Here is a 24,382-nt window from a genome sequence, read left to right as displayed (position 1 = left end):
CTTTCAGGAATCTAGGAAAGCGCCTGGGCTTTAGTTTATGAGGCCGGGTGAAAAGTGGTTGTTTTCAATGCGAGAAGACGTGGATAACAAACCATAGCAGTTGTCATTAACGACCAGATATGGAGCATTGGACCATGCACTCTGTCTTTATTCTGTGATTGTTAATTTCAGATTCAGTGAAGACGGCCGCAGAAATATTCAAACTAAACTAATTGCCAATTTACACGTTTGTATATAATTCATTTATAATTGAACTATACTTTCAAGCTTGTGCACCAAGGACCAAAACAGAGTCCCTGAAAATCTTTCATTTTCACAAAACATGACCATGTTGATGAAGTGATTATTATTGTGTTTGTTTGGATTCTTAGTAACAGTGTTTGTTTTGCTGGCAGGCTGCTCTTAAAGTGACGGATCAGCTGTACTGTTTCCTTTTAGGGTTGATTTATTGGTTTAGTTTCAGAATTTGTGTGTGTGTGTGTGTGTGTGTGTGTGTGTGTGTGGATGTGTGTGTGTATGTGGTGATGATAAATTGACATGTTACATAAGCAGCTTTCTCCTTTGTAATCCATTGAGTTGTTGTATTCTAACCAGAAACCAATTAATTGTTTTGCTTTTGCATTTGGAGTCACAAGTATAATCTGTTGTTGTTATGTCTGAGCTGAAACGATTTCATTCTTTACACGATATTGTTTACTAGTTGATGTGCAGTAAAGATAGAAACCACATCAAATCTGATTTAGTTTCAGGAGGCTGCAGCAGGAGTGGTTTTGGAGTGTGTGTGTGTGTGTGCTGTGTAACTATGACCAGGCCAGGGAGCTAACATCTGTTGAGTCTAGGAATCCGTACAAGCCTAGAATTTCTCCACAGGCCAGATCAATGAACGACCCAGTAATACAGAAACACAACTGTAGCCTTAAAGTGTCACAGCACTGGCACGGCTTGAGATAATATGACACAAAGATAACATCAGAATAAAGACTTGTGAACTTGTAGTAGCATGTTGATATGTGCAGCTGTTGTCTCCGCTGACTCTGCTGAAAGGGCTCGGCTGCACAGCAGGAGCCGGGAGAGTTTTGGGACGGAGTGTTCTTTGGTGTCTACCACAGACTGGAAAATTCGCAGAAGAGAGAGGAAACCCCTGAATATCTTTGCCACCGTCTATCCCAACAAATTAAGCTGCTATTTGTAGCCTGGCCTGTGGTCTCCTGACTGGAGAGGGTTTGAGTTCAGGCTAATACTGGTGATCAAAGCAATATCCACATTTAAAACCAGAGGAAATATGTGTTTTATATATTTTTTATCAATTCAGAATCCAGACAAATCAGAGTTATGAGTGTATATGCTTATGTGGATCATCCCTGTCTATGTACAGAGATGTTATGTTGTATACTGTGTTTAAAAAGCCCAGTGTAATTCAATTTGTGTGAGAGAATAGGCATGTGTTGTGTGATAATTTAGAGCAAGACATGGGGGTGGTGCACTGGGGGTTGAAGTGACAGACAGAGAATGAAGAGAGAGGGAGGAGTGGATGCAATGAACAGGAAGCATCCGGAATGAATTCCCAGAGATGGCCACGCATGGCTGGGCTGAACTGGCCTGGATCATGGAGGTGGAGGCTGATTGGAAGGGAGGGAGGGGGGGGGGGGGGGGGGGGGGGGCGGTGAGAGGCTCCTGCATGTCCAGCTGGACAGAAAGAGAGAGAGAGAGAGAGAGAGAGGGAGAGAGAGAGGGGCCCCCGGGCGCTGACAGGTGTAGCCCTCCACTCCAGCTGAGGCCTCACAGCTGACCTGGATCTCTGTATATTTCACTCTCAGACTCTGACTCCCTCTCTCCCATGTCAAAACACATGCTGTAACTCTGAGGGTGACACACACACACACACACACACACACACACACACACACACACACACACACACACACACACACACACACACACACAGGCGCAGACGACAAGTTACGGTTTGTTCAAGGTATTCTTCTTTTATCATAGCGAGTCTCACCACCAGGCTGTAACAGTTGCAATTCATCATTCCACTGTATGGAGTTCTAAACTAGAGCCCTGTGTAAACCTTGGATAAGTGCTCCTTCGTGCATTCTCCCTACAGCTTACTGCAGATAATGATTTCTTAAATGATGCACTGTAGAACTAAATGTACATCGTTTCTTAACAAGCCAGTTTGCGGACCATAGCCCTCTACAATCTAATAGCCTACATGGGAACAACCTCGGTTCTTTTTCTTTTACCTCCCCGAGCGATTTCTCTGCTGGATGGAACAACCTTCTACACTGTTAAAGGTTTGGACTTCTATTGTGTCTACGTTCATCAAAGCAGCAGTTAAAGCGTGCAGAGAGTGAAATGTGCAAAGGGAAGTATGTGATGATTTGTGACAAAGATCCTTGGCTCCCATTCAGGGAATCATCAAAGGGAATCAGTGTGTAGGAATTTCAATTGATGCAATCTGTGCGACAAACAATATAGGGGAACACAAACAGGGCGCAGAGCTTCAAAGTGTTCCAAGTGTCGCATTGTAAAATATTGATATATGTAAACTGAGATTAACAGTTTACAGGCTGATGCTGGTGCCATCCAAACTGCTGCCCTACATTCATTTAGATGGAGCTCATACATTCTCCTATTATGTTTCCTGATTGTGTTCGCATGCAAAAATCTCTTAACAGACGATGGATTAGTGATTAGTGACATGGGCAGGTGTTCTAGTTCTATTGTCCTGTGTAGGAAGTGAGAATATGTTTGTCATGGAGCTGTAATCATGATCCTTACCTCATATTTTAGAGTGGTTAGTGGGGCCAGACCTGTAAAACAAGCACTCTGGATGAGGCGGCCAGAAATGCCTATAGCTTCCCCAATAAAGGTTTCAATGTGAGGTTAAGGCCATCGTCTATTCCTTCTGTCCATCGGACCCAGTTGAAGTGTGAATGTGTTTATAGCGCTGCCACTTGTGTTTGTGTCTATGTGTCTTTGTAATCTCAACGCAATTTATCATCTACGTAATATGGCTAATGGGGAATTTGAAATTTGACACCTTGCCATGGTGGAGAATGGTGGAATAGTTGAGACATGGGGTTTGTTTCAGTCTGCTAAATGGATTGTGCTTACTAAGCTCTTTTTATCCGTTATCCTGCTTTACAGACCTCACATTCACCCATTCACACACTGATGGCAGGGGCGTCCCATACAGACAAGGAACCAACCTGCACATTAGCAGCAGTGAGGTGAGTTGCTCAACAACACTTCGACAGGCATTCACAATTGAACCGGGGACATTCCGACAACCGCTCTACCACCCTGAGCCACGTCGCCCCGGTGATGTGATGTACTGAACAATCATCACTGTCTATGTTACAGATTTATTACTGCGCTTCTCCTGAAAAAAAAATATATCCATGTATTATATGCGACACTGCCCTTTAGTATCAGCAAGGTCATATAGGAGGAAACACTGCAGAGTTGTAGATACGTGGCTTGGTGGCATTACATTTCATAGTTGGGAAAGAAATGGATTTATGCATTTTCTGACAGGATCTGCTTGGTTTCAGCTGGTAAATGTGATTTCTTATCAAGCTTGGATTATTGTGTTGGTATTTATATACACGCATCTGCAAATACCCTTAAACCTCTCCACACAGTATTTCATACCGCACACTGGTTATTATTGGTGACAATTTCAGAACACATCACTGTACGCCGGAACGTTGACTAACTTCTCTCCAGACTCAAAGGGAACATCACTGTCATACATGTGTACGAGGTGCCGTTAGACGAGGTTACATCATACGTTTGTTCAGAAGTGCTGTATAAACGAAATGCTAGACATACAAACACTAAAGAATATATACATACAGTAAAAATGGGGTAAAGAAGGAAACTAGGGATCTATCTATCTATCTATCTATCTATGCATCTATCTATGCATCTATCTATCTATCTATCTATCTATCTATCTATCTATCTATCTATGGCTCTTGTGTCATCCTGCTCTCTCTCACTCACTCACTCACTCACTCACTCACAATAGATTCCAATCTAAAATAAAATGAATTCACACTAATACAACAGAGAATACGAACACCTCCTGATCTTCATTGGGTGTAATAGCTTCAAGAATGATTCCTTCTAACCTTCCCCTTAAAAAAAGAAATGTCACCAATTAAATCTTCTATCGTCATCCAGACCTTTTTGTCATGCACTGTTATACATCAACGCGATTAAAAGTAGCCCAGAATTAATTTAATTTGCCTGGGCTGGCTCGTTACGTGAGATGACTCTTAACATGACGGGTAAATGAGTATTCTAATATGACATGTTGGAATGATAAGGTCAGTGCGGTTGAACAAAGAGAGAGCATGTTATATCATTAGGGAAAGCGACTACATTACGCTGGCGTTAAACAAACAATGAATTGGAGCGAATGAACGAGAAATGATTGATTTGCTGTTAGCAGGACAGCAATTAAAATGAGGCAGCAAACGAGGACACGCAAAAAATACTATAATGAGCACCATTCTGGTCGCCGCGTTGATGTCGTTGAAAGTCATTGTCAAATGTAGCAAGTGTAACGTATTGTCCTTATTAAACGCTTCCTGTCATTTGCATTAAGGCTCCAGTCTAACGAGGTTTCCTCGCTCCGCTCTCTTGCGGTTTCCCTTTAAATGGTGCCAAATTGCATGTTGGGTTTAGATATTTGTTTTTATGTAGATTCATGGTTTCAGGTTCTTTGTGAGAATATCATCATTGAGATTACCCTGTTAACATAATGTGACTCTATTTAAGACATTTAGAAACAGCTGAAATCACAAGAGTGGCTCATTCACTGACATTTTAGGGTTGTCTCTCTCTTTTGTACGAATTAGAACAAACGAGAACAGTGGCATTGTTAGAACAGGAACACATCTGCACACACTTGTGACTACTTGGCACCAAACTGTGGAACTTCTAATACTTTAGGGACGTGCTTTTTTGAATAGCTATGATATTTGGCTGTTTTCAGGGACGCACACGTGTGCATCCGTGCATGCAACCAACCACCCACACAGACACACATCTACTTTCTTTGTCAACACACACACACACACGCTCACACACATACATTCATGTGGATTTTATCAGTGGTGCTCAGCTGAGGCTCCAGGCCTGTCCGGTCCCCACAGCGTAGCGGTGACCAGAGGAGGAAGAGCTTATCGCGGCCACAGGCCCCTCCCTCGGCCCCACGCTTTGGCTTTGGGAGCTGGGAGGCAGATGCCACACAGGCCCCTAGTGTGGAGTGTGTCTGTGGCCAAAGCGTATAGCATATAATGCTTTAGGGACAAGCTTTTGAACCAGACAGTCCATCCTGAATGTGTGTGTAAACGTGTGTGTGTGTGTGTGGGTGTTTGTGCAGGCCATGCAGCAGATGGAGGTAAAGGCTTTCAGTGTGACCAACTCCCTCTGCCCCACCTGGACCAGATCAGAGCATTTGGTACACACACACACACACACACACACACACACACACACACACACACACACACACACACACACACACACACACACACACACACACACACACACACACACACACACACACACACACACAAACTGACATTACTCCCTGGAGAATAAATGGTACTGAATAACACCAGGTGTTATTCCATTATTGCCTTCCATCCTGCGTATTCACAAGGAAACAATCAGTGTGATGTTAAAGTATGTGATGATGATGATGATGAACATGATGACAACAGAGGAGTGCCTGACGATACAGCTGACAATGACAATGAGGGCACCTTTCAAACCAACGCTCCCCAGTATCTGGGAAGACATTTTAAAAACAATATCAATTCTCACTGGAGAGCAGCGACAAGAATCAACCACCTGCCCACATTCACACTGTTCCATCATTTCTTCTCTCCGTCATGTCCTTGTCAGAATGGGGAAGCATTTTAAAAAACAACAGAAGCAAGAACAGGTGTTTTTTTTGGAATGCACAGCTGTAAAACACCAAATGAGAATCAAAGTGATCAGGTTAACAGCTTCGCAAAGCTCCTTTCGTCTCAGAGAATTATACTAAGTGTTCACCAAACACTGGTCTAAATATAGGGCTGGAACACACTGCAGATTATCTCACACTGCAGTGTGTCCGTAAGACGGCTGCACAGAGCTGTCTTCTTCTCTTTGACTGACATGGCTTTGATCCCCGCAGATCACAATGGGAATATACTGAATCTGCAAGAGCGTGCTTGGCGGTGGTTTTTGTTTTGTTTTCTCTTTGTTCAGAATCCGAATCACCAAACTCACGATAAGTGATTTTTGATAACTTACTCCAAAAATGTGTAAGAAGACGACAGAAAATCCAAATCTCGCTTCAAATCACGGTCATAAATGATGCACCAGGCACTGCGGTACAATAAAAAAATGCGGCGACTCAAGGTTATTTCAGAACTACCTTCCTCTTGGCTGGCTGAAGGTATTAAAGATAAAGTGACATTGCGATGCTTGGGGCTAACGGTATACCGTACAGGCTCGCAATCCCCGAAAACATTGAATAGTAACTAGACTTGCTTCGGTCCTGTTCTAGCAGAGACACCCAGTGCATCGCTTTAATATTGAAGTCTTGCCTTTGAAGTGTAATCACACATGCGCATGTCTTCCACTCACACAGGCACAATACGTTTGCTGAGATAAAGTGACTGCAGTGTATGACCTATTTTGCAGAGGCTGGATTTTGCTTTCATAACGATGGTTGTGTGGTGTGTGTGTGTGTGTGTGTGTGTGTGTGTGTGTGCGAGCGTGTGTGTGTGTGTGCATATGATTGCAAATCGGTATCGTACACCGAGATGATGCAGCGCGGCAGGGTTTTTAAAATCTAGAAAAGGAAGTGCAAGGTTGGTTTCTGGTAAAAATGATACAGTCACACGTCCAGTCATAATGCCGTTAGCCAAACTCCCCCAGGGGGGACGCTCAGTACCGAAAGTACTCACAAGTGGCAAAAAAAAGGGGAAGCGTTCTATTGAGTAAGAAAATTCAAAATAAAAGTGCAGTAGGTGCATTGAGACATATATTTCATGCTCCCTACGCTTGGTGGCAAGCCTCGAAAACCCCTGAACATGCTCCTCAAGCACGTTAATAATCATTGTTTCACGGTTTTGGTGGAGCAAAGCGGAGATAATGTTTTGTGTCAAGATAACGTGTTGCCTTATTCCTGCCGCATCCCTTTTAACGTGTGAGACAAATGGGATGGGCACATCGCCTTGGAGCCATCAAAATGAGGGCGTCTGCTGTGAAGTGAAGTGAAGAAGAAGGAGGAGGAGGAGGAGAAGGAGGAAGGGGAAGAGAGGGGGGGAGGGGAGCAAGTGCCACAAAAATAGGGGAGCGGCTGGTCGACCCTTGCGGCATCGCGGCAGCAGTCAAGTGAATGTGAAAACAAGAGAAAGCTTTGCGTAATATTGATTTAATGCAGCGGCCTGAGCAGGGGAGGATGCGCGCTCCACATTACATGCGCTCTATTTCCCACCCATAGACTAGCACCAGTTCCTCTGCCTTAACACTCCAAAGAACCAGGGAGAGACAGACAGTGTTCTTTTATGTCCTGTGACTCTCGTGTGAAGTCCAACTCTGTATGAAATCAATGTGCAAAATACAAAAAAAAGGGTACACAGTGGCTTAAATGTGCAGACACCATCGTGTTCCCATTGTTTCTACACAACACAAAGAGAAACATCAAGGGCTCTCCTTGATGTATCGTTCCGCCACAGAACCTTACGGGTTGTATCCCCTCCTTTCAATTAGCTCTCGCTCTCATAAATAATGGATTAAGAACTCATTATGAGGGGGGAAAGTGCAAAAAAAATAAAAAATGCTGGTTCTCTCTTCACGCTGATGCAAACGCACCGAAAACACGCCGTAATATCACACCTGCAAGTGGGAGACGAGTATGTCGCTGGAAATATCTTTGTGTGTGATGTTTTGTATTTAGTTTTGCCTTATCGTTTGCATTACTTCAACCAGTTTCTTACATTTGAGCTGTAACTGTAATGACTGATAAGTAGGGTGTCACTAACATAGGATTGCTGATCAGTATGACTAGGTGTGTGAAATGAAATGCTCTTGTTCTCTGTACTCTTGTTCTTAGAATGAGAGATGTCACTGCTGCTCTCAGAGCAGAGGGATCACACGTTGACATATTTGGCAATAAAGCTTGACATTACTGTAGCACTGTTTGGCAGCAACGTATGATGTCTCTAACAAAGTTGAAGAGTGAGTTGTGACTGATAAGATGTAATAAAAATGATCATTAAGCTGACATGGAAACTACATTCATGTTCATCTCTCTTGCACCTGTGTTGACTTTTAAAATAGATCAACATTCTGGTGATTTACGTCATATTTTACATTTCTCTGCACTCAATTCTGTCCCATTTAGACAATATGACCTATACGTTGTCTTACCAAGTCTCCTCGCCAATGTCTCCTTGCTGCCCCCCGTGTTGCATAAGCTGTTTGGAGCAATTTGCCACTTTATCATCCCCCCATTCTCTCTTTCTCTCATTTTCTCTCCCCCCCCTCTCTTTGGGTGCTGAAAATTATGAACAGTGAGCTGCACTCACATTCTTGCGCACAAGCGAGTGAGGAGGCGCCTCCGCTCCCATCCTGGGCCAATGGCGCACAGAGGAGCCTTATCATGTTCATCCCCGCCTGGCCAATGACGCGCCAGCTGCCCGGCTCACATGACGCCTTTCTGTGCGCTCCCCTCTCCTCTCAGCGCTCAATCCCGGCGAGTCCAGGCATCACTGAAGACCTGACACCCGACGGGATCAGACGTCCCGGCGAACCGACGAACAATCGACCCGGCGATACGGAACGAAACTTTCGCCTCCTCGCCTCCCCGAGCTGGAAGCCGGCGCATCCCCCCGGTGCGGAGAACATGACGCCTCTCCGCCGGACCAGACGGGAGTTTTTCCGTCTCCATACCGCCGCCGGGGGCGAGACGAAAACGCCCAGAAGTTATTGAAATCAATCGTAAGTAGGCGACGTTATATTTTTGTAGAATTTTTATCACATACTCATTGATCCCGAGTAGAGATACACACTAATGTCGTTATCTAATTGAGTATCGTTTTAATTCCATAGCACAACGTGACTCATTGCAATTTCGCAGCGTTTGCTCCGTTTAAAAATCAAAGGAGAATGAAATGTGTAAAATAGCCTGTTTATCTTTAATCAACAACAACAAATGTCAGATTGAACTTTTTTTTGTGCCTCGATTGTGTGTGTGTGCACGCTGCGCTGTCTGCGCTCTTTGTGAGCGTCTGCTGAACGTCCTCATTGTGGCTGTGTGTGCGTGTGTGTGTGTGTGTGTGTCTACGCGCAGCGCCATAGCATGCAATATAGATAAAAAAGCTGCCGGTAAACCCGTTGACCCCGGCTGGCAGCCAGTGCAACCGGTCCACACGGCTCAATGAGGACAATTAGAGGGGGGGTCGAGGGGCGGGGGGGAATGGGGTGAGGTGGGGAGGGCAAGAGGGGAGACGGGAGAGGGGGAGAGGAGAAAAATGGAGTACTTGAAGCGCACTAAAAAGGGCTGCAGCTTCTCTCTCCAGCCTGCCAGACAGGATAAGGGAGGATCTGCTGTAACCTTATGTGACATTTCTAATGCAGTGTGGGACTAAAGAGAAAAAAAAATAACATAAAAAAACTAAAGAAAGAAGAAAAAAAACGGTCTTTAAGTCTGTGGTCAAGCTCGGAGGAAGACATTTGAGCTTGTGTGTGTGTTGCTTCACCGATGATCCCTGGATAGTGCATTCCACAGACATTTACAGACACTCCCTTGGGGTCATGTCATTCATTCTGCCCCTTTTTACTGATAGAGATTTGGTTGATGTGAGGAGTTGGAGGGAATAAAAAAAAAGGGTGAATAAAAAAATCCATGTGGGAGTCAGCGAAAAAAAAAAAAAAAAATGTGTTCCACGATTTCTGCACAATCAGAGGGAAAGAGTGTGTGCGTGTGTGTGAGTGTGTGTGTGAGTGTGTGGGTGGGTGGGTGAGTAGTGGGGGGACCGGGGCCATTTGATGTTTTGAAAACCTTCAGATGGCTTTAATTAGGACCTATAAAATCTGTCTGCTCCGTTCTCTGAGGCGGCGCTCTGAAGAAGAAGAAGAAGAAGGAGAAGGGAGGGGTGGGGTGGTGGTGGAGGAGGAGGAGGGGGGGGGGACGACGACGACTGGAAAGAAGAAGAAGAAAAAAAAAGAGACGGTAAAAAGCGAACCCCAACACAGAAAGTCACTTGGGCGAAAGATCCGTCTAATCAAATTTTTATAACCCTGCTCTCCCTCCTCGCTCCCACCCGTCCCCTCCTTGATGCTGGTGGTATGTAGCTGCTCTCTTCTTCCCTCTTTGTCTGGCTGCTGTGTTATCTCCCCCCCCCCCCCCCCCCCCCCAGCCTCACACACACACACACCACCAAATCCTCCCACCACCATCTAACTACCGCACACAGCCGTCCCGATCCCAGACACCTGAAGGCTAGACATAATGATCAAGCAAAGTTCTCGCCTGTCTGGAATGCTGCCAGTTATTTTAGTTCTCCTTTCTTTCTTTCTTTCTTTCTTTTTCTTTCTTTCTTCTTCTCCATCTTTTTTCCTCTCTTTTCCTGTCTTCCTGTTGGCCTGGCCCTGCCCTCTTTCCTCCTCCTCCAGCCTCAATCAAGCAAGAGATACATGCTATGTTGTTTATGAGTTTGTGTGTGTGTGTGTGTGTGTGTGTGTGTGCGAGTGAGCGCATATGTATGTGTGTGGCAGGGGGTGCAGTTCCATACTGCTGCCGCCGTGTAGCCAGTATGGATCCTGGCTGGAGTGTGAGTGATTCACACAGCCGCAACACGCACACACACACACACACATCATGGGGAAACATCAAAGGCTTCTTCAGCGTATCTGTGTGTGTGTGTGTGTGTGTGTGAGCGAGCGAGTGAGATTTGAGCTATGCTATTCTGGTGAGCTTCTGCTTTAATGGAGGGATGGCGCGGCGCCTGAAATTCTCTTTCCTACAATCATCTGAGGTTTATGTTCGGTGTTACCTGGCTCAGTTTGAAAGCTGTGTATTGACTGATCTATATCTCTGTTGGCTGGTTGACTTGGCTCATATTCCATTTTTTTTTTTAGTTTAGCAAGTTTTTGCTCAGTGAAGTTTGATGCTTTGGAATTCGATTGACATTTAAAAATTACATCCCGTTAGGAATGAATGGAAGCTAAATCCAAAGAGTCTAATGAATGAAAACAGAATAATCGTGACTTATATTTGAGCGTACTGACGGTCTTAGTCAAGGCCCTCACACACACACACACACACACTCACACTGCCTGCACCTCAATGTTGATGCTGAGCTACTTTCAGTTGTTGTCCCTCCTGAAGCCAAGCAAACACAAAAGACTAATTAGAGGAGGCAGTTTAAAAGGTAAAACGTCTAAGAGGGACACATTTGTTTGAGCGTTTCCCTCTGAGCAGCGTGCGTCTTTGTCTTCTCTTATGCGTGTTAGCTCGGGATTACATCATCTCGCTGGTACTGGGGTTTGTTGGATAATAAGCTAGCTGGCTTCATGGAAAATGGCTGCGTGGAGTGGAGTCTTTGTTTGACATTTCTGCCCCGACAAGAGTGGCGAAAATTGGAATAAGTACGTTTTGCGTGTAACGTCTTTCACACTGCTTTTATTATCTCTTTAAAGCGGAGAGTAGCTATCAGTTTTCACACATATTTGGCTGTTTATCTTAGCGTGATGTGTCCGTTTTTGATAAATTGGAGGTTGTTGGAAGATTATCCCCTCACAGCTGGAACCTTGCTCCATCCCCCCCAACCCCCCCGCGAAAAATGTAATCGTCCCAGATCAGACGCTTTGAAGAACGAGTGAGGGAAATCAGCAAAGCTCCTCTCTAGAAAAACCTGCTCGCTTGTTTGTTTGTGTGTGCGTGTGTATTCTCCCAAGCTGACTCTGTATCATGGCATCAAGGAGACCGAGGATGTCTCTTCCTCTGTCACTACCCTTTGAAGAGGGAAGCAATAAAAAGCTCAATGGGAGCAACAAGCTGTTCTTCCCTCCCTACACTTTGAGGCTTTCTACCTGGAGATGAATAGGAGGCCCCTCCATAACGAAGGGGGAGAGGAGAGAACGTTTTATGGAAGGCTGAGGATGTAGGGGAGGGGGGATGCGCTGTAGCTTGGTGTGAGTTAGTCTAGTAGTTGGATGTAAGAATAATGATCATTTCAGCTTCTGTAACCTCCTCAGCTGTCAGCGTGTTCGATCACAAGCCATGTGAATTCCTGTGAAGTTTAACTAGGTCACAGGGGCGGCGTGTAAACATTCCCATATTATCCCGTCAAATCCGGTTGGAAATGAAAAATAATGCCTCCATGTCCCCCATAATAACAACATGGGACAATCACAAAGCCACCGATTAGGATTTCAGTAACCAGATTTATGCGTGAAGGAGTGAAGTCATGGTCAGGAATGTAAATGGCGGAGTCATTCAATTACCACAGTAACCTTTCTTGGGAAAAGTCCCCAGCCGTGAAGAGGTTAATTGTTTTTGAATCTCCATGCGAGGGGAGAAAATGGTTGAACGGGAGGGATAATTGAGCCGCTCATACTTGAGTGGGTTATGGATTACTACGCCTCTCCAAAAGGAGGTGAACGAGGGGATAGGAAGGAGAGAAGGACAGAGCAGGCGGCGACCAATGGGTTCATGTTGAGCGGCTCTGCCACAGGGGTCGTCTGGCCCCCAGGAGAAGAGCGCCAATCCTGTTTAGTCGGCCGGGTGACCTTTGACCCTTTCCAATGCTCCTCCCCGCTCCAGGTGCAAGCCCTCACTGCTGGCAGCTCTCACACACACACACACACACACACTGACACGCACTACAAGCTAATTTTTCACACACTCTGAACGCACACTGGGGGAGACGGAAGGGGGGGAAGGGGGGAGGGTGCTGCATGAAAACGTAGATCCTTTTCACATTTAACCCCCTCCTCCTTCGCGCCATTGTGTTGTTCCGGGGTAAAGACTCTAGCCTGGTTGTTTGGGTGGGTGGGTGCGTGGGTGGGTGGGACTTCTCCTTTCCTCCCCCCCCTAAACATGAATATGGATACTATATTTAAAGGAAAGAAAGCACTGACAAGCCGTAATAATCACAGGAGCGTTAATCAGAGGGATGTCATATATAATTACTCCAGTGTTTGATAACACCACAGTGAACCACCTCAGGCCATTAGCAAAAGTTTGCTGACGCCATTAATGGCTGATAATAGAATTCAGGAAAACCCAATTGTAACAAAACTTCTACATGGCCCAGCGGTTAAAGCGCTGTAAGGTTAATGAACCAATTTTCCCACTTTGCGGCGCCATCTGGGTCGGAGTGACGAGGCAGATGCTCCATAGTGCGAATACTGTTGCTTTGTAAACTGTGCAGACGCGGAGAAATGCGATAAGCCCGCCGAGGTCGATCGGCGTGTTTAACATTAAGCCTCTGGTCAAAAACGTTCAAGCCTTATCCGAAAATCAATTCAACTGAAAGGTCAAACGGCTTCTGTAATATGTGAAGTGTCAGTTAGGCAAAGTGGGAATGGATGAATAAACTAGAGCGTTTCTGTGGGTTAGATGTTAAATATTCAGCTTTAATTTAGCTACAACTCACACCAGCCTTAGTTATTCCTCTTCACAAAACAGTACTTAAGTGTGGATTAGACTCTACTCAAATCGTGAAGAAGAGGGGGGAGTCGGCTTCCCCCTCTGGCGATAAGAAACTCGACGAGGATGATCAACAAAAAATGACCAGAGACAATGCCGGAGACTTGGGGGGCAAAGAGGATTAGTGTCCGTCCACCTCTGTGTCATCCTCATCTGGGTGATCACATTACAAACAGGGTGTTCTCCAAAAGAACTCCTCCTAGCCGAGGAACAAAATGAGCTCTGTCTGCGATCAATAAAGCTGCGTGAAAGCAGAGGGATATGGTTCAAAAAGAAAAAAAGAAAATCAAAAGCTCTAGCTGGCATGGCCATCAAATTGCCCCATCTGGTGGAATCAGATAAGGGATCCGGGGCCTTGCAGAAGCGGTTGTTCAGCCCCGGGGCAGGTCGCCTCGATAGATCTCCCTCCCGCTGGCACTGATTACAGATGGATTTCATCTGCAAATGGGCAAAACCAAAACATCTCAGCGCCCACCGGCTCCTTCTTTGGACGCGTGCGAGGGAAGCGGCTAAACGGATGGATGTGCTAAAGGGGCACATCATGTTTTCTCCCTGCAGCGAGAAATACGCCGCCATTCCTCTATTCCCTCTGCTATCCTGCACACGGAGGATGGTTGTTTTTGGGGGGGGGGGTTTACCTCATGCTTCGCTTACATGATTTAAAGAACGTAAAATCACCTCAGTTCAGGTTTGACAATGTGTCAAAGCCGCGGCGAGTGTTTGTCTCAGATTAGCTCTTTGTGCCAGGAGGAGAGAGGGAAGAAGGGGGTGCGGGGGTCAGGGATGGGGGAACAATGCTGCCATGATCGCATTTGAAAGAAATCATTTGCACAATTTTATGAAAGCGTTTTTTGTCCGGTCGGGTGGTTCTATCAAAGCCTAACAGCCACGGCGGAATATGATTTAAATGAAGGAGTAGGCGACAAAAGGCGGGGAGAATGTCGGGTTGGGAGTCATTTTTCAGCTGAATGCTCTCCAGGTAAACGCAGCGAATGTGCTCTTGAGTTTCTCTTGCGTCTTGTCTCAAAGAAGTCTCATTTTCCCTGCGAACGACTTCTGAACTGACACCGGCGCTGCCCGAGCTTCCGTTCTCCGAGCTAAGCTGTTGCAACATTTATGTGGCGAAGATGAAAAGGAATCTCAGCGACGCTCGACTCCTATATATTAATCCCCGAGAAGCGGTGTCAAAAAATTCCCTCTCTTGTTCCTCTTCCGAGTATTATAATCAACCCCCGCTGCCTTATCTGGAGGAACACCTGGTTCTGACTGTTGCCGAACTTCAAAAACAGTGTAGTCAGTTGGCATATGATGACATCTCAGTGAATGGAAGCCACGGGTTGAAGATTTGCAGACAAAGGCGGAGGATTTCTCCGCTTACCTGATGTTCGCTTCAGTTTTCCGAACCCCCTTCGGCGTTTTCTCGTAACTCACTGTTTTCCGACCCATTTGTGCTCGAATCTCCTGCAGCAAGAACCAAACCGCCAAACCGCAAATTTGCAGTTTTTATTGTCGACGAGGGACCATTGGGCATAATGAAGTTCTGTTTCCCAGCGTGAGTTTGGGAGGCTCATGATTACAAATGCGCTTCTCATTGTCTCCCATCATCTCCTGCCTAATTGAAGACAATATAATGAGACAATGGGGTCTCGCTCATCATTCTGCATCAATGGCATGCTCTATGGAACGTGCCAGTCTGTTGAAAGCTGTTGTGTATGTGTGTGTGTGATGGTGGTGGCAGTGGTGGTGGTGGTGTGTGTGTGTGGAGGGGCGTGGGGGGTGTATGGATACTTGAATGTGCTCAAGCTTGTTTAATCTGGACCGAGAAGATGGACAATTAAACTACAGCTCCCTGGGGTGGCTGTTCATTTTGGTCAGTGCCCACCCTTGTAAATGCTCTTGGATGCGCCTGGGTCATGGTTTAGGCAGTTAGGGGGACTGGGGGGGGTGGGGTGGGTCCCAAGGCGGGAAAAGGAGGGGGCAAGGAGGGGAGAGTCTGCCTCTGGAGGTGTTGTGTCAGTTGATTAGGACAGCCAAGTGAGGAGAGTCCCTGAGTGCCTGGCCCCCTTCACCTCCCTAATACGCTCTGAATAATTCCCCCCTGCATTCGTTGTAGGGTGGGTGAGTGCGGGCGGGGGGGTGCGGGTGGGGCGGGGGTCGGATTATGTCTTGCCACGGTTTTGGGAGTGTTTGTCATCTGCCCCCTCGAGGCCTGCACCGGCTCCTTTGTCTGAGTGCAAGGCGTTGGTACAGTGTCAAATAACACAATGTGCCTATCCAATCAGGGCATCTCACAGCAGGAGCCGACATGGAGGTTCATGTCTGGCTTCGTTTTTTAAGGCAGGGGTGAAAATTAATAGTTTTTATACTATTTATACCTGTTTTAAGGATAGATGGAACACCCACCTTACATTCTACTGGAAAATGAACACTTGAAACACACGGGTGAGTCACATTTCTATGCCCATTCATTATATATTTGTCATATTTCTGCAAATAAATGCCAGCTACAATATTTATAGACGGAACTAAATTGTTCTGCAATGGAAAACAGCAACAAATAAGGATGCACGCCAACAATCCTGTTTCTAATAATACACTGGCCTATAGAGAAAGAAACGCTTTATTTGTTTATTTGCTTCATGGGTTCTTTCCGTGCCACGCCCCATTCATCAGCCGAGCCTCGTCCAGAACCGCTTTACAACCGAGTGAGTAATCCTGTTAAATATCAAACAAAGCCGTGCAGCACTTCACAGCCTCCCTCAGCAGACGCATCTATAGGTTTCGCTGCAAGTTCTCCCCCATCAAAATAAGAGCTCAATCAATTTCCACTCTGGCACAAAAAGACAAATCCGTGGCAGAAGCGGGAGAGAATTTTCCCCCCACTGCAGCCTCACGTGATCAGAACACATTGTAGCCTCTTGTTTGCGTTGACAATAAAAATCTAAAGTGTGTGAAATGGCTCAGATTTCGCCACGGCATTTCCAACTTGGAACAGCAGACGCACACAGCTTGTTCAATTCCCAGTCGGACTTAGAAAAAAATCCCTAACTTACAAATCATTCCTGAATCGTAAATGCTTCCCACACTGACATATGCATGTTTACGTTGTTAACTGAAACAGGAAGGAACTGAGCAGGATTGTGGGTAAATGAATTAATAGTTGGCTCAGCAGGCACATAAACAAGATGAGTGATATACTGTAGTAAAAGTGTAAAAGTACCCCGTGATAGTTAGTCAATACTCCTGCTAGTATCATTAGTTTATGTATCCGCCCTTATTTCTAGTCCCTATACACTCACTCACTCAAAGGTCGTTCTATGGTTTCACACAGTACATCTCAGTATGAAATTCAGAAGAAAGATTCATTCATGTCCACACAATGGCTAACAAAGAGGGTACTGAGCCCCAGCCAAATATCACATGTTACATTGAAAACAAACAGAACAGTCTCACCATATAAGCGAGGAGGTAGAAACCTCTCAGTGACTGATAACGGCTGCTGCGGTGGAGGGGCGGCAGGGCGCTGCTGGGAGAAATGCTTTCTGTGGCATTGAATACAAGTCATCTGGGCCATTTGCAGCTCCAGGAAATGACACGCATTCCTCATTGCCGGTGACAAAATAAACCAAGATGGACCAGCCTACTGTTTCTGCGCGAAAAAAAATAGCGGTTGTAATTACGTCGCTCGAAATTGTGAAATTGATTTTTGCGCTTGGGTTCGCCGCACTTCGGTCGTCTGATTAAAATGAATGGTTTTATTAACAACTGTATGCCAATACTTCTCCTTTAGAATTAGTAGTGGAAAATAAAATTCACTATCATACAGTATGAGCTTCAACTGTGACTGAATTCAGTTATATTTGATTTGAAACACACACACACACACATGCGTGCACACACATCCAAATTAAGTCTATAACAGGGCCAAGCCTCTCTAACTTAGCCATCATTTCTGAGAAACTTACCACCACAAATGGTTTTTCAGCCTGTGTGTAAAGCAGAGCGGCGCTGTGGCCGTGGGAACTCGCTATTGTTTCTCCGTCTGAGCTTTTCTCAAGTCAAAGTCGCTGCTAATTCTGACTCACAAAAGGTACACGCCGGTGACTAATGGTATCATGTTCACGTTTAACAACGTACAGGACAATGCTTGTAACACGCACGCTCCAAGGGCAGACATTCCTACTGTGCAGATGAGTGACGACGCCAGGTAGAGGAGTTTTTTGATGACACCGAACAAGCTATTTTTGGTCACTTTAGAACAAATGAGGCAGGAACAGGCCCCTCACACCTGACTCAACACTGTTCTGCCTGTCAGCTTTGGCTGTTCTTCTCTTTCTGTGATCACGGCGCCTCAGAGACTTTTTAATTGACACAAGACGTCTGTGTTTCAAATGGTGAACCTTCCTCTGCTGCAAGTTTCTTTTCTTCTTCTCTCTTTCAAGTATTTTCCATTTGATTTGCCTCTGCCTGAAGGTGTATTCAAATTATTTTCTTTTTCTTTTTAAATAAGCCCTTGACACATTTCTTCTTCATTGACACATTATTGGCTCTGTGTGTGTGTGTGTGTGTGTGTGTGTGTGTGTGTGTGTGTGTGTGTTTGTGTGTGTGTGTGTGTTGAGTTTTCCTGGATTAAGTTTGCCAAGGTTTAACATGCACTTTGGTGTTTCTTTGGTCAGGTGTTACTATACGATACTATTCTATAGGCGAAGGAGAAGAATCCAAACATAAACCCTGCTTAATCCTCTGTGTGATCTCTCTTTGACTTGTACTACTAATTATTGACTTCTTATTAGCTATAGTCTTCAAGAGGTGAACATTGTTTGAATTTAATTAAAGCTCGCACATAAACACACACACTTCAGTCTGTCGATGAGAACCACCTCTCCAATGTAGTCCGACTTTCTGGTAGTACAAGAAAGAAAGCAAACCGCATGAGGACGATCTCTGTGTGGGTAAGGAGGCTTGGAATTTTGCATCATGCCTGCCACGTCCTCCCCAAGCACACGCTCGCCCTCGTCACACACTCGCCTACACGCACACGTATACACACACACACACAGTGGGACACAAGCTACTGTTTTTCCTGGCAGCGCGGCATGGGTCTGTCTTCATCTGTCCTATTGATTAATGAAGCCGGCTCGGCGGGGCGTCTGAGAGAGAGGCAGGAGTCTAGATCAAGGCTGAGCTGCATCACTCACTCACTCACACACACTTGCACACACACACTCGCACACAGACAGTTTTTTTTCCCCCTGCCTCTGTCGTGTTCTCAGTCTGTCACGCAGCGTGCCGGCAGCCATGACACACCACTGTAAACACATTCCTACAAATGCGACACAAACATTAGCGCTTTAAATGACGCACACACCTGTCACCATAGCTCACAAACGCACCAGGTCGTGTTGGAGACCATCTGAATGAATTTGTTTGGTTTGGCTATGCGGGCGCTTACACTGGAAAGTCATTTTTATAAACATAATGTTAGTAGATTAGTCGGGGTTAATGATCCGATTGCCTTTTAGCTGTCGGGGTGTGTGTTTGTGTGTGTGTTTGGCTGAGAGGAAGAGGCTCTGCTGTGCCGTCTCTCTCACTTTCAAATGAGACTCGCCTTAGGCACCATTACAAGAGCAGTATTTATGCTATTAGGGATCTGGGTTTGCTGTGCTTGCATGGGTACCAGAACGAAACGGCTAAAATTATATCTCCGCTAACCTCAATGGGCAAGTCCGGTGTTTTTCTTTGCATAAATGAGAAATTACAAGTTGTGTACTTAAAGGCTATTTTTACAAGTCGCCCCGTCGGAATATCACGCCACATCATTTCGGAGTCGTATGAATGTAAAAGCTGTTTTTAATGTTCGTTCTCTCAGAGTTTTACTTGGTTTTGCTTTTTTTTCATATTTTTCTTTGGTGTGTAAATTTAGATTCCTGCTCCAAAACCAGAAATGGTCTAAAAGGACATTCTGCGACTCCCAGGCAACTTGTTCACCAACTGGGTTCACCAAGGTTGTGAGCCCCCCCCTCTTTAACAAGCCCCCACCACACACACACACACACACATTTAGAAGCCCCTTGTGTAATGCTGAATGGACAGAAAGTGCAGAAATGAATGTGAGAGGAATGAAAAAAGTACACAGAAAAAAAAATTGACTGTAAGACCCCGGAGTCACCACCCCTCCACAATTCTATCTTCTTTCCCTCCCTTCCTCTCTTCCACCGCTCCTGTTGAGGCATTTCGACCCCCCCACCCCCCTCCCCGCCAACTAGCATCGGCCGGGGACGGGGTGAGGGGGCACGAAGAGACGAGGGAACAAACAAAGGAGCACTGTTGCTGCCTCACTGGGGTTTTTGGGGAGGGTCCACCCAGGCTTGGTGGGTGCAAGGTGGGGAGTGTGAGGCGGGGGGGGGGACTGACGGAGGGTGTGTGCGTGTGAGGGACTGGGCAGGTTTATCATCACAGAGATTAAAACTGATGGGAGGGGTGCAGGGGTGTCTGTTGTATTCAGGGTAAGAAAGAAGACATGCAGTGCCATTCAGTTTTTCACACGCATCCTTTCACTGTTTTCTTACGCAGGCACACACACACACAGACACACACACACACACACAGTGGTAGCAATGCTGCAATTGATGTATGTGTGTGTGTGTCTGTGTGTGTCTGTGAATAGAGTTGGGGGGTGGGTTGGTGGTGGCTTATTGTTTGCTGGCCATTGTACAATGTTTGCTTAACCATCATCCTTTATCTGTGCAGCTGTACACTGCAAATGAAACTGAGTTGGTGTGTGTGTGTGTGTGTGTGTGTGAGAGAGAGAGGGCTGTCACAGCTGTTAGCAATTTCAAGACTGCACTGTAAGCCCCCCGTCAATTTATGAAGAGTGTGCATCTGATAAAGCCATTCTGCGAACAGTGCAATTACATCTCAACTTCGTCTATGCCAACAACAAACTGACATTGTTACAGGCCAACGCAGGTATGCGAGCTGTAAATGGCAATCACGCTGCCTTACTGGGACATAACAATCATTATTTTGCTCATTTTTTTCTGCCATTCAGCGTTCCCTGACCGCAGAGTGAACTTGATTCTCGGTTCCATTGAGCAATCTCTCTCTACTCGGCAAATATACCACTGGCTGCTTCAGATATTTCCACATTATTCACATTTTTCCGCCAAGTCTGTGTGTGTCTTTAAGCCGTTCCTTTTGATGGACTGCAGCAAAACAAGATTTATATTGACTTTGAACTTTTATATTGGTACGTACTGCTTTACGCCCAGCATTACGAGAGCGATCTCCGCCTCTGTCTGAGCAGGAAACTGAAACAGACAGGTCGCACAAGGACAATGTCTTCATGGGAGCGTTCTTAGTTGAAAGCCATCTGTGCCTCAAAGTGTGAAGTCACTTGGAACATTCAGTCGAGAACTGAGCCGGTGTTGAGTTTAATGGGAGTTAAGTTGCAAGAGTAAGGTTGATCAAATCTGACATGAGCTTCATCAGATCTGGGGAAATGTCTCATTCTAAGTTTGTGACACATTTTCACATTGAATACCTTGAAACATTACTAGACTTGACTTCAAACGCGTCTCTCCTGGATATAAAATTCTGAATACATGCCTTTGACTTTGTAATGGAGGAACTTTTCCACTGTGACATCACAACTTTTAAGGGTTCAAGTATTTCCTGTCTGCCACATGGAGATGTCTCCATCCTCACAATCAGACGGCGTCTTTACGGTTCTTTCCTCTCTGCATCTTTCTGCCTTTCAGGTCCTTGAATCTAAGGGAACGAGAGAGACGAGAACGAGCGCTTCACCGCAGAGGGGAGGCAAAGGAAGCCGAAACTCCCCTGAGCAGAGTGTAACAAGAAAGAGACGAGGGCGATGAAAGAGAGGTAAGAGCTCTTGCATTGCCCCAGGGTTGTGCATTGTCTAATGGTGTGTGTGTGTGTGTTTGTGTGTGTCTATCCTCAGTTGGCCCTCCACCTGGCTGCGTGAGTCACCTGTATGTCCGGCAGTGTTTGTGTGTAGTCGGTCGATGGTGTTCGCACGCCTGTCTTTTTTTTTTGTGTTATGTGTTTGTGTCTCTGGCAGAAAGCCACAACCGCCAGGTGGAGAACACACCATCGCATACACAGTTTCCGGCTGCATCCTCAACTTTTTCCATTGTCTTTACAACTACACGGCTCGAGTTTAAGTCTCTCTCTCTCTCTCTTTCCAGTCTCTAGTTTGTCAGGATAGGGAACAACGTCTAGCTCGTGAATGTAAAGTGCGCCTCCACAGTGTCTAAAGGAAAAGGAGGGGGGGAGAACAAAAAAGACAAGTCCAACATTTCAGGGACACGGGGGGAGGCGGTGGACAGATTACTTTGGAGAATCTTAATGTGGCCAAAAGACAAAACACACAAGCAAAACTGGGAGACGAGCCACCGCATTGTCTCAACCGTTTCAGCGTTTCCCAAAGTGAAGTCTCTCAGAGTAATCTGTCCCCCCCCCCTCCTTTCTCTCAGAGTGGCTGAAAGCAGCAGTAAATCATTTTCTACCATGCGGCCATGGTCAAAATGGCTGTCACTATATATAGATAGGGGGTGGTTAAAGAGGAGCGGCAGTGAGAAGGGAGGAAAAAAAAAGTTGTTTTTCTCAGTTCTTGTCATCCTTCCTCCTGATGAGACTCTCTTTCCCTTCAACCTTCCACCTTTCCTGATTATTCTTTAGGGTTGTGTTGTTTTTTGTTTTTTTGTTTTGCCTTTTGGGAACAGAACCCAGTGTTCTCTTTCACCCCCACTGACCCCCATTGTCCTAACTCTGTTATTTAGGCTTTCTAAAGTGGTACTTTGTCAAATCAGGGGCGTTTGTGTGTGAATCAACTTCCCCCGCTGTGTGTTTTTGGTTGCATTTCCAGTCAACGTGGTTTTGCTCCTTCCAGGTGCTTCTCCTTTCTCTCTCCTTTTGCCCCTTCTTCCTGAAACACCCCAGAAGCTTTTAAAACTCTAAAAATATACGTGTTTGGATTTCGTTGGCCGTAGGTTAAGTAGTGCAACAGAAAGGAATTTAATTGGTAAAGTTAATGGACCTGTGACTGATGTTGAGCACAGTTTACAGCTTTTGTGAGCACTAGGCTTCCCATCATGCCAGTAAAATGGATAAGACAGCATATATTGAATTTATCTTAACCATGCCCAGTACAATTCAATTTACTTCTCCGGAACACAGTGTCTTTTTGTTTCTTCCGAGAAATGAAACAAAACCAGTAAGGTCCCAATCACCCGAATTAGACAAGATGTAGTTGGTCTGAAAGGAATTTGTCTTTAATTCATATTTGCAGGGCCCCATATCCTCTTATTTATCGTCATTTGACTGCGTGTCAGTCGGGGGTTGGTTACACCACATAAAACCCCATTGTTTAAGGAATTGGCGAAAATGGTGCAAGCTTAGTCTGAGGAAGAAAGACAGGAAGTAGGTGAGGATGTTACATGCGAGTAGCCTGACATGCCGTTGCTCTTTCTTTCATGCTTTCCTCTGTCAAGTGTGTCTGCCCGCCGCAACTGGTGGCAGAAGGTCTTTCAGGAGCAGCCGAGTCTGTCTAAGCTGGCTTATAAAGGCCGCAGGACTGAAGAAGTGCGGCGGGTTCGCTTTGGCTGTCCTTTTGTGCGTACGTGGGCGGAGTTGCACGCCCTGTGTCACAGTCTGTCACACAGTTTCATATTTCAAAAAACACATACAGCAAAACGACAAGCAAATGAGTCCTTCCGTCAAGTCGTATTGACTCACGGCAGGAATAGGGGACAGAGCGCGTAATTGTGGCTTCACGCTCACACCTAATGTCGGTTTACAATGGTGTGAGAAAAAAAAAACAGCAGTTGAGTAGCTGCCAAAGAAGCCTGATGGACCCGCGCTGAAAATGGACCGTTTGCGTCCGTACAGCGGAAGTGTCGGACAACAGTGTTAATTTCTCAAAAGCCATTTCTCCCTTTCAGCAAAGACACCAATCAATCATCAGAGGATTAGAGATGAGAGGGAGAGCTTATTATTGCGTTTGGAGCCGAGGAAGTCCTGTGATGGATGGACGAACGCATAGAGAGATGGATGTCGGAACGATTAATGGACACGCAGGCATAGATAGAAAAATAGAAACAGACAAAGAAGGAGGTGGGCAGGGAAGATTTCAAAGATGGCAAGACGGAGTTGAGGAGAGAGAGCGTGCAGAAGGGGAGGGGGGTGGGCTGATGGAGAGATGCCTCTAATGTCTTTATAAGGCCATAAAGTACTGCACTTCCTGCCCTCTCTCTAATTGCGGCGAAGGATGGGATGGGATCGAGGGGGGAGACTTGACCCTACCTGCCTACTAAATGAGGCCTCTAAATCCTCACCGCCTGGCCTCGGGGACCGACTGTGGAATTGCAATGCCAGCAACGCACAGGCACACAGACAGCGTTTTTAAAAGGAAGGCCTGCGTCTGAATGCTTCTTATTGTTCTTTCGCTCGAGAGTAAAGTCGAGAAGTAGCATCCAGAGAGGTGCGACGCAAAGAAAAAGAGGGACAAGGGGAAAGGAGTTTGTTCTTGCGCAATAATGATCCCCTTAGGGCGACGCAGCCGGGAAACAAAGGTGAAGGAGAAAGGCTGGGAAAATACAGACACAGAGTTTAACAGAATCA

General features: G+C 45.8%; 1 long non-coding RNA gene across 1 annotated transcript in view; it reads left to right on the top strand.

Moving 5' to 3' along the window:
• Positions 1 to 8,744: 8,744 nt before the first annotated feature.
• LOC143001661 (uncharacterized) overlaps positions 8,745 to 24,382 on the top strand; it is a 28,993-nt gene continuing 13,355 nt past the window's right edge. The window contains exons 1-2 of the long non-coding RNA XR_012963709.1: positions 8,745 to 9,021; positions 21,499 to 21,622. This is a non-coding gene — a long non-coding RNA (uncharacterized LOC143001661). The remainder of the gene's footprint in view (positions 9,022 to 21,498; positions 21,623 to 24,382) is intronic.

Source organism: Genypterus blacodes, unplaced genomic scaffold (genome assembly GCF_046128005.1).
Source record: "Genypterus blacodes isolate CSIRO-AG114 ecotype Tasmania unplaced genomic scaffold, CSIRO-AGI_Gbla_v1 ptg000054l_1, whole genome shotgun sequence".
NCBI lineage: Eukaryota > Metazoa > Chordata > Actinopteri > Ophidiiformes > Ophidiidae > Genypterus > Genypterus blacodes.
Note: the sequence above shows the minus strand (reverse complement) of the source record. Positions and strands in the feature narration are given on the sequence as shown.